Genomic DNA, 9,193 nt, shown 5'->3' with positions numbered 1-9,193 from the left:
GATAGATAGATAGATAGATAGATAGATAGATAGATAGATAGATAGATAGATAGATAGATAGATAGATAGATAGGTAGATAAATAGCTAGATTCTGTAGCTTTAAGCTTGATCCTACATTTAAAAATGAAATGGGTATGTCTTATCTTCCACAGGTTGGGGAGAAGCTGTTCCTCCTTGGTCTGGAATAATTTCAAACTATCGCCTGGAGGCAACCTTCAGTGTAAGTAGTATTTCTCATTTTCCGTCAGAAGGTTATTTGTATTCGTAGTTTAATTTCTTAGGTTTTTGTTAAGAAGGCAACGATTTCACAGTTAACTGTAAATTCGAATACAAAGTTGTAGCGTTGTTGCGTGCGAAATATATGAGTACAAAAAAGATGATGGTGATGATGACGGTGATCTGTCGTGTCCAAATAAGGAATGTGCTCAGCACTGCCCCTTTCTCTTCGGACACCCCGCCTCCTTAATTAGAGTTCTCAAAGCCACAGCCGAAAACGGGAGATCAGTTGGGCGAGTTCTGTGTGTCAGACGAGAAGAGAAGCTTCAGTAGTTCATATGCAGTACAGATTTACTGCATTAAAATGAAATTGCTTTTGCTGTTAATTGCTGCTACTTGCCCTTTGAAGGCTGTTGGATTTCTGAGAGTCAATTTTATGGAACTGAAACAAATTTTCAGATGACAGAATCAAACGATGTAAATTGTCCTAAATAATAATTGTAAACAAAATAGGTATTAGGGAGACTTGTTCCATGAAAACTGATGCTGCCCATGGTTTGAAGTTAGGGCTAAGGATGGTGGATACATTTCAGAAACGTCAAGGTTTCAATAAACTTAAACGACAGACGAAGTCAAATACAACACCATTAGATAAGGTGGATTTTAGGAAGACTGGTTTTGAGAATTGAAGATGGATAAAGGGTATCAGGATTTGATGGAAAACGCAGTAACTAGGATTTGATGGAAAAAGCAGTGACTGTAATCAGGATTTGATGGAAAACGCAGTGACTGTAATAAAGCACGAATTGTAATCAATTACAGGAACAGTCCGTCTAGAACGTGGGGCGATAATTATGCTCAAAGCAAATATTAAATTATTAAATCGTAAATCACTAAACTTATCGAAATCAGGATAATAAAATTGAAATTTCAAAACCATATATAATGATTATTGTCATTAATATTATGACGACGATAAATTAAAAGTAATTTCTTTTTAAATATACAGAACTTCTCCTTGTATCTACTCTGCAAAATTTGTAAATGAAGGAGATTTGAGGCCCTCAGAACGGTTGTTATAAAAGTTCTCTCTCCTGTTAAAGTCGATCGACGTTTCGGAGGAACATATTACATCTATCTTCAGAGTCTAATAATAAGCCAAGCAAGAAATTAGCGTGAAGCATGCAGAAGGTAGAGGTCTGTTTATTCTTGGAGCTGAAGGTGGAGGCTACTTGTTCCTCTGAAACGTTGCCTGACTTTCAAAGGACAACACATCGTATCCCAGAAAGTAGACGTCTCCATATACATCGTACAATGCTTATTTTTATAACACTGAAGTCTTCTTAGGAGCAGAGTAGAAGATTAAATGGAAATTGGGTAAGATATATTGAGATTTCGAAAGATGATAATTTATACTGATTAGAGCCTATAGGGAAATCGTGATGGCGCTTATTCGGCAGTCTACAAGTACTTTTGCGTTCATCACACATAAGTTTACTCATCTCAGTCCATCTTTATTCTCGCATTTTCCTGATGGTGGAACAAGCCAAGGTCCATAGGATTGCAGATACATTCTCGTACCTTACACTTTTCCCTCTCTCTTCCTCTCCCTGTTTCTGACTAAGTGGACTTGCTTGTTCCTCAGACAAAGAAGAATGATGATTTCGCGACACGATGCAGGCTTTAGTGAGGCAGGCTGCAGTGAACACTCACATATTCGCTCTTGCTTCAGACTCCTGCAGGTCCCCTGGTGCCACGTCACAGAAACCCTCTCCTTACACCGCGGTGTACGAGTTGCCCACTCTGAAACTGACTCGCTCTTCCTTACTTCGTCCAAATATTGATAACTCTGAAACATATGAGCGCAAAATTTACGGTGAATGAGTAGTGTTTTGGGACTCAGATTCAAATGATCATGTATTCAAATCTGGGCTACGTAATGAATACTTGTGTGTACCGGGTGACACAGAATGTGACCTTAATATAGTGGTTAAAACTAGCAGCTCTATGAATTTAATTGAAACTCATTAAGGTTGTGTAGAACATGCCTAAATATATGCGTACGATAAATATTTATTCTCTTCCATTCTTAATATTTAGAAACAGGAATTTTTGCAACCACAATGCAAGCTATTTGGAAATGTCGAATGACGCTGTAGGTGGATTTATCAGAACTACAAAATTGCCATCATATTTTTCAAATTTAAATAGTTTTGATTACCACTTCTGGAACAAGTTTGAATAGATGCCGTATGAGAACCAATGAGACCTATTGCTATAACAAAGAAGTGAACATATGCTCTCTTTCTCATCATAAGATAACAAAGATGAGCCTTATGCTCCTATTTAACTGTATATTTATTGATCTGCATATATATTTATTTACCTGTGTCTCTCTTTGTTTTCTATTTATTTACTAGTTCGAATAACGATAACTCGTTTTCTAGTGCAGCGCAGCCATTAGACTATAATCAAGTTGGATTTACGAGCTTCATAATGTACTAACTGAAAAACTGTAATGTACGGAACATTGCAATAATTACGTAACATTTCGGCAGCGTTCCGAAACTGCGTGCGCGAGTCTGTGAACTCACGCGGTTCATGACGTAAGAGCAGACAATTATCAGAAGCATTTAACAACAATAATTCTTTTTTCCTTGGCACTACAGCCCCAGTGGGCCTAGGCCTACCTCCATGAACTTCTCCGTTCACTTTGGTTTTTCTAGATCTTACACATACGGTAGGACTCCTTTCTTGCAATACCGTTCCATATTTGAAACCTTCGTTTTATACATTATATAACAAACAACAAACTTTGTGGCTTTAGTCCGCAACCGAACTATACCAACCTAGCCACCGCCGCTTATCGGTGAAGTTAGTGTCAACTTTAGCAGATAGAGGATTTCACGTGGTCAGTGCAACGGATCCCCACGACCGTAAATCTCGGTTTTCTAGACCGGTGCCGGTATTTCGTTGAAATACACGTAGCTCCTCAATTATCCTCACGAGACTGAGTGGACCCCGTTCCAGACCACTACTTATCAGAAAATCTAGTATCACCCGGGAATCGAACCCGGGACCTCTGGATCTGTAACCAGGAACTCTGACCACTAGACCACAGAGGAAGCCAATGATAATAAAAATAATAATAAACTAATGTGAGGTAGGCTTTCATTAGCGCATTCAGTCTCTGAGACTACCTTCCCATCGTTTTCTTGGTCGTCTAATATTTCTCAGTCCTTATGCTTAGAAATTGACTTTTTGGGACGTTCTTGAAGGGCTCAAACATAAGATGCGATTATGCCACTGGCATTTGTAGTGTTGGATTATTTCTTCTGAAGAGTACATTCTACTTTAAAATGTGCTGCTTGTGTGGCACATAGACATATAATTTACCACGCGTGCTACAGGTGCCATCCCTTTATCAGGCTACCTTAAAGATCTGGCGAAGGGGCTACATTGAGACGTTCCTAACGTCTGAATCCAAGGGATCCTTCCTCTCTCCTGCATCCAGATGTTCTTCCCAGTAACCCTGTCTCAAGCATCACAATCTGTGTCCCCGTTCGGGATGAGAGAACAAGTTGCTCTTCTGTACCCTTATTTCTCTGCTTGCTATGAAGACATGTGGGGGAGTGGAGGTATAGCTGCACCAGTCTTAACCTCGGCACTATATGGATGTGACTTGTCAGCTTCAGGCTCCTGCCGCATTATCCCCGGGTTCATATGGAATGGGAGACTGGTTGGGCCTCAGAACCGATCTTGACGCATATTTACATATTTTTAGCATAAGATAAATTTAAGATTTTCATAACTTTCTGTGAAAATTTTAATAAACTCAAGATATGTGAAACAAATTCAATGATAATCGTTTATCAGGCTATTTTATTCAAAATACAAACAAGGTTATACTTCGAATTAGAACATTCAACAAATTACCGGTACTTTGCTTACAGTTCTCAGGGATGGACTTAATGCGTTTAGAATGTTGTTGGTCTGAATCTGCTAAAAAAATTGGCAAGAAAAGAGAAGAAAATTTATCTCGCTGAGAAAAATTTTGTTTTTTGGTCTGTAACTCCGTACAGTCCAACGAAATTCGAATGGTTATATGGCGTTGTATTCCCGAAGATAGAGATAATCATAATCACCGCCGTGAAAACCTCAAATCATACAATTCTTGGCGAGGAAAGCAAATTACTTTGAAGCATTGTTACAAAACGGTTAGCTAAACAAGCCCCCGAGCGTTACGCTCTGAACGAGAATAGACGTCCGTTGGTGGACAACGGGTTTGGTTACCGCGTTATTACAACGCAGACATGAATAGTAATAATGGAACCCTAGAGGCGGTTATCTCCGTTACGTTACCAAGCAACGACTAAGCAAACAGACGTCGTTAGGGAGTTCAATGTGTGAACAATTATATTCAAGTGTAATTTTAAAGAAGTACCAATAAATCCAGTCATCAAATATAGAACCCACAATTATTCGTCACGCTAATCCATAATACGTGATATTATTAAAATTGCTATATGGGATGGAGCTACAATAAGCGTGAAGAAGATTATGTTTTCTGAAAGGATTATATATCTGTTTGAATATTCCGCCACACATTTTTGGAAGTAATTTCAGTGTTACAATAATTATTTATAGGTCCTCGTTTCAACATTTTCAACTACACTTAATGTCACTTAATCATTTTCATAACTCTAGATATAAACTTATTAATTAATGTCAGTTCAAGTTCAAAGCTGAGACACATAACTCAGTGTAGGGCGTCCTCCAGGGATGTATGGCTATGAAGCACAACTAAGACAGCATTTTTATGCATTAAAGGGTATAAGAGCAGACATCTCTCCCTGTCTCTTGATGGCGAAAACAATCCCGCATCTCAGATGCGCATTGCTTCAGTGTCGTACAATTAATGTAAGTCATTAACTGAAGAACTTTTAGTTGTCGGGTGAATAAGATCTCGTGTATAATGAAACACACAGGAATGGCAAACAGGGGACTGCAGTCAGCCATTTAGTTAGATGTTTCGCATGTTGAGAGTGAGGCTTTCAGCTACACGATACTTCTATCCCTTTCTCTACTAGTCATATGCGTAATACTTATAAAACCTTACATGTAGCTGTCTCGGTGACTACCAACTACCATTTCCTCATTTTAGTACAACCAGGTTGCAATAAAATAGAGATCTACTTTTATTATTCAGTGCGAATTCAGGCACTTGGAATCAAAATAAATTAAAGGAGGATAGAGCTGCCTGGAATTTGACTAATTATTCGAAATTATATTTATGAAATTAAAAAATAATCAATATCAGAAAAGGCTGTAGTTCTAATCAAGGAGAGTATGAAATTAATTGCTATTATTAATTCGACTAGTTATCCGATCAATTAACTTACTAATACTTCCGAGTAAGTAATTAACTTCTGTTGCAAGAATGTAGCAACTCATATGTACACACGTATTTAGATTTTTTTGTTATTCTGTTTCTTTCTTTCTTCTTTTGCCTTTTATTCTCCTTATACGAGTATTACATTATGTAAAGGGTAGTGTAAGGGAGAGAATATTTCAAGAGATTATTAAATTAAAGGGTGTACACTTCACAGGCTAGTTTCGAAGAATAAAATATACATGACATGAAAATATTCTTGCTGAAAAATTTATTGCCGTAAATAGAAATTAATCTTCTTCCACGTGGGTCGTCTTTAAGCCCATATATTTTACGCATTCGTTCAGAGAAGATAAAAAAAATCTACGATATTATACATAATCTAAAGATTTAAATTCTCAGAGTGGTGGTTACGAAGAATACTATCTTCTGGCATATAATGTCTTGTAGTCCGTTGAAAGTCAACCGATTTTTCAGGGGAACATATCGCTTCCATCCTTAGGTTCGAAAAATAAAAAGAGAGAGGGAAATCAAAGCGAAGGCAGACTCGTCACCTGCTTTCGCGTTAGTTTCTTCCTCTGCTATTTCTTCAACCATGAAGATGGAGGCGACATTTTACCCTGGAACGTCGGTTGACTTTCAACGGACTACAGCGCGTTATGTCCCATATCTTTATGTAAGATTTAAATATAATTAAATATGTATTTATATACGTGTAATTGTGTATATTCAGGTGAGAGTGAGCCTGATTTTATTGTCAGCCTAGAAAGAAAAATACTTCGGTAATATTCGCTTGTTGCTTTCAGAATTACTTTTTTTTTCCTGTGATCGGCTTTTGAAAGACTGTTCTTGATTTATGCAAGTTAGGAAATTCTAGAACCTCGAAAACAGCTCCACTTGGGGCACGTTTCAAGCGTTTGGGACAAACTAGAATCATGCTCTTGAAGGGATAAGAACCGGGAACCGCGTGCTACTGTTACGTTCAGGGTCTTCCCGATTCCTCTCGAAACTAAAAACTAAAGCATGGAAAACTGTAAGTCGAATTTCATTTGTTATTTCATTCGACTATGGAACTTAAGGAAGAAGATAAATTGCTATTATGTGAAAACAATCTGTTACATTAGTGTCTGTTCACTAAAGGAAGGACATATCGAGATATCTGTGGGAAAAAAACTAACGAGGAATTTAGTAGCTTGTGTACTATTTGCTTAATATTTTAATATAATCAGATGTAATAGCACGTGATTAATGTAATAAAAAGCATCACAAAGAACTAGATTAGGAAATGTGCATTGGATAGAACGAGAAGAGAAATAGATTTAGATGAAACAGGATAGCTCAGTTGGTGGGGGGAATGACCCGAGTTTGATTCCATGCAGCAACAAGAAATTCTTGTCTGCTCCAAACTGACTGTGGGGCCCACCCAGCCTCCAGTGTAGTGACTACAGAGGGATTTTTCTCAGAGGATAAAACGGCCGGCACGTGAATCTGACCACTCACCTCTGCCTAGTGCCGATTAATACTGGTGGAGCTATGCTTCCAATCTCCCATATGTCTCATGCTGTGATGCCCAAGCATAGGAACAGCTTCACTTTTACCTTTAGCACTTCACATATTTGCACCACTCCGTGAGTGTACTTGATGCGCTTTCCTACACTGCATAGTTTGCAAGTTCAGCCGATATGTCATAGTCACATCTCTCCATCTACTCCTGTACCTCCTTTCGTTTCGAAGTATTTCTTCTCTAGTAAATCCTCCATTTTCTTTCCTACTAACCACAAATATTTCTATTTTCCATTGTCTTCTACTAGTCTTCACGTTATACCATTCAAATTAGGAAGTGGTACACATACACATCTCCCCCGATTAAGAAGGATAATTTAAGTTTTACAATGTTCGAAAAGAAAATTCGTCCTGCATGGTTCGCTTTATCCACTATCGCCACTGTAGCAACAACTTAATCCATTCGCATATTAAGTCAGCAGTAACAAAATTCAACACACGTTTTATTAACACCCGCAAAAGCAAGAGAAAACGTGACGAGTGTCAACAGTAACTGCTTATTAAGATTTTAATCGATCACATGATTAGAATAATAAATATTAGAATCCAATTGTAGTGTTTCTCATTAACTAAAATATAAATGTGTACGATTCTTTAACGAGTGCGTACTCACATGTATCGAGCGAAGGCACGCGTCTGTCTGCTTGTGTTTAGGTCATTTAAATTTTGTCATATTTTGCATAACAACGAAAGATTCTTGTGTAGAATTTTCATTATGGACAACAAACATTCTAGAGGATTGGCGGTAAACTAGTGGAATAATTATCGAAGTGTTAATATGAAAAGTTAATGGCAATGTGCCGGTCACGGTAGTTGAGCGGTCTAAGGCATGTACTGTCTTCGTTTGCTCGGAAGCCGGGACAGTAGTTTCGAATCCCACAGAAGGCATGAATGTTTGGTAAGTGTATGTGTTTATTCTGTGTTTGTGTTGTCCTGTGTTTAGGTAGAACCATTGCGATGAGCTGATCACTCGCCCAAGGATTCCTGCCGTGTGTAAAATGATCATTAAACTGAAAAATCACAGGTCAGAGCTCAAAGGGGCTGTAGAGCCAGTAAAAAAGAAAGATGAAGTTTCCCTCTGCAGAATCAGGTAAGCACCAGGCCATGAAGACGTATGGGAGAGTGGAAGTATAGCTCCACCATTCTTGACCTCGGCCCTAGATGGAGAGGAGTGGTAGGCTCCAAGCCCCAGCGACTTTCCCAAAAAGGGAAAGCCTCCGAAACCTACCGACTACGAGACTGGATAAGCCCCAGAGCAGGTGCGGGCGGTTTGATTGGGAGAAAAAACCTCTTGCTCCAGGCGGAAACTAAAACCCGGCCGTTCTGGCTGTAGCCCGAATCAGTTATCCTGGATCGTTAAAGAGCAACATAACTTTCATATGCAGGGGCCTATGTGACCTCCCCGTCTGCTATCTGAAAGATTAAAAGAAAGAAGAATATAAATTTATTTGTTGGCTCATGTTGATGTGGCATTCGGTCTTTCTCCTTAAGGGAAGAGTAAGTCTATAGATTGAAGGTACTCGAGAACAGGATACTGAAAGAAACAGTTCGACCTAAGTTAGAGGAAACGATAGGATGTTAGAAAAAACTCAAAAGTTAGGAGCTCTACATGTGCTCTCAAAATACTCGGGTAATCAAACCAGGGATCCTGACATTAGCGGGTCATGTAGCGCTCACGCGTGGTTTTGAAATACATAAGATTACTTTTAATCTGAAGAGAATATATATTTCTGAGACCTAGGGGTAATTAGGAGGATAAAATGAAAGTTAGCCGGTCACGGTAGCCGAGCGGTCTAGGGCATGTACTGTCTTCGCTCGCTTGGAAACCGGAATCATAGGTTTGAATCCCACTCAGGGCATGGATGTTATTTTGTGTGTGTGCGTTTTTCTGTGTTTGTGTACAGGTAGAGGCCTTTCGACAAGCTGATCACCGGCCCAAGGAGTCCTACCGAATGTATAAGATCTAGAAAAACCGAAGTGAACAGAGAAGTTCATGGAGGTAGGCCTAGGCCCACTGGGAT

The 9,193-nt window shown here is 38.9% G+C and overlaps 1 protein-coding gene across 1 annotated transcript in view; it reads left to right on the top strand.

Moving 5' to 3' along the window:
- Positions 1-9,193, top strand: part of LOC111861791 (homeotic protein antennapedia) — a 1,040,626-nt gene that overhangs the window by 970,630 nt on the left and 60,803 nt on the right. The window contains exon 5 of the transcript XR_002842328.2: positions 154-221. The gene's annotated coding sequence lies outside the window, so the exon portion shown is untranslated. The remainder of the gene's footprint in view (positions 1-153; positions 222-9,193) is intronic.

Source organism: Cryptotermes secundus, unplaced genomic scaffold (assembly GCF_002891405.2).
Source record: "Cryptotermes secundus unplaced genomic scaffold, Csec_1.0 scaffold180, whole genome shotgun sequence".
NCBI classification, from domain to species: Eukaryota; Metazoa; Arthropoda; class Insecta; order Blattodea; family Kalotermitidae; genus Cryptotermes; species Cryptotermes secundus.
This window is presented reverse-complemented; position numbering and strand designations above follow the sequence as displayed.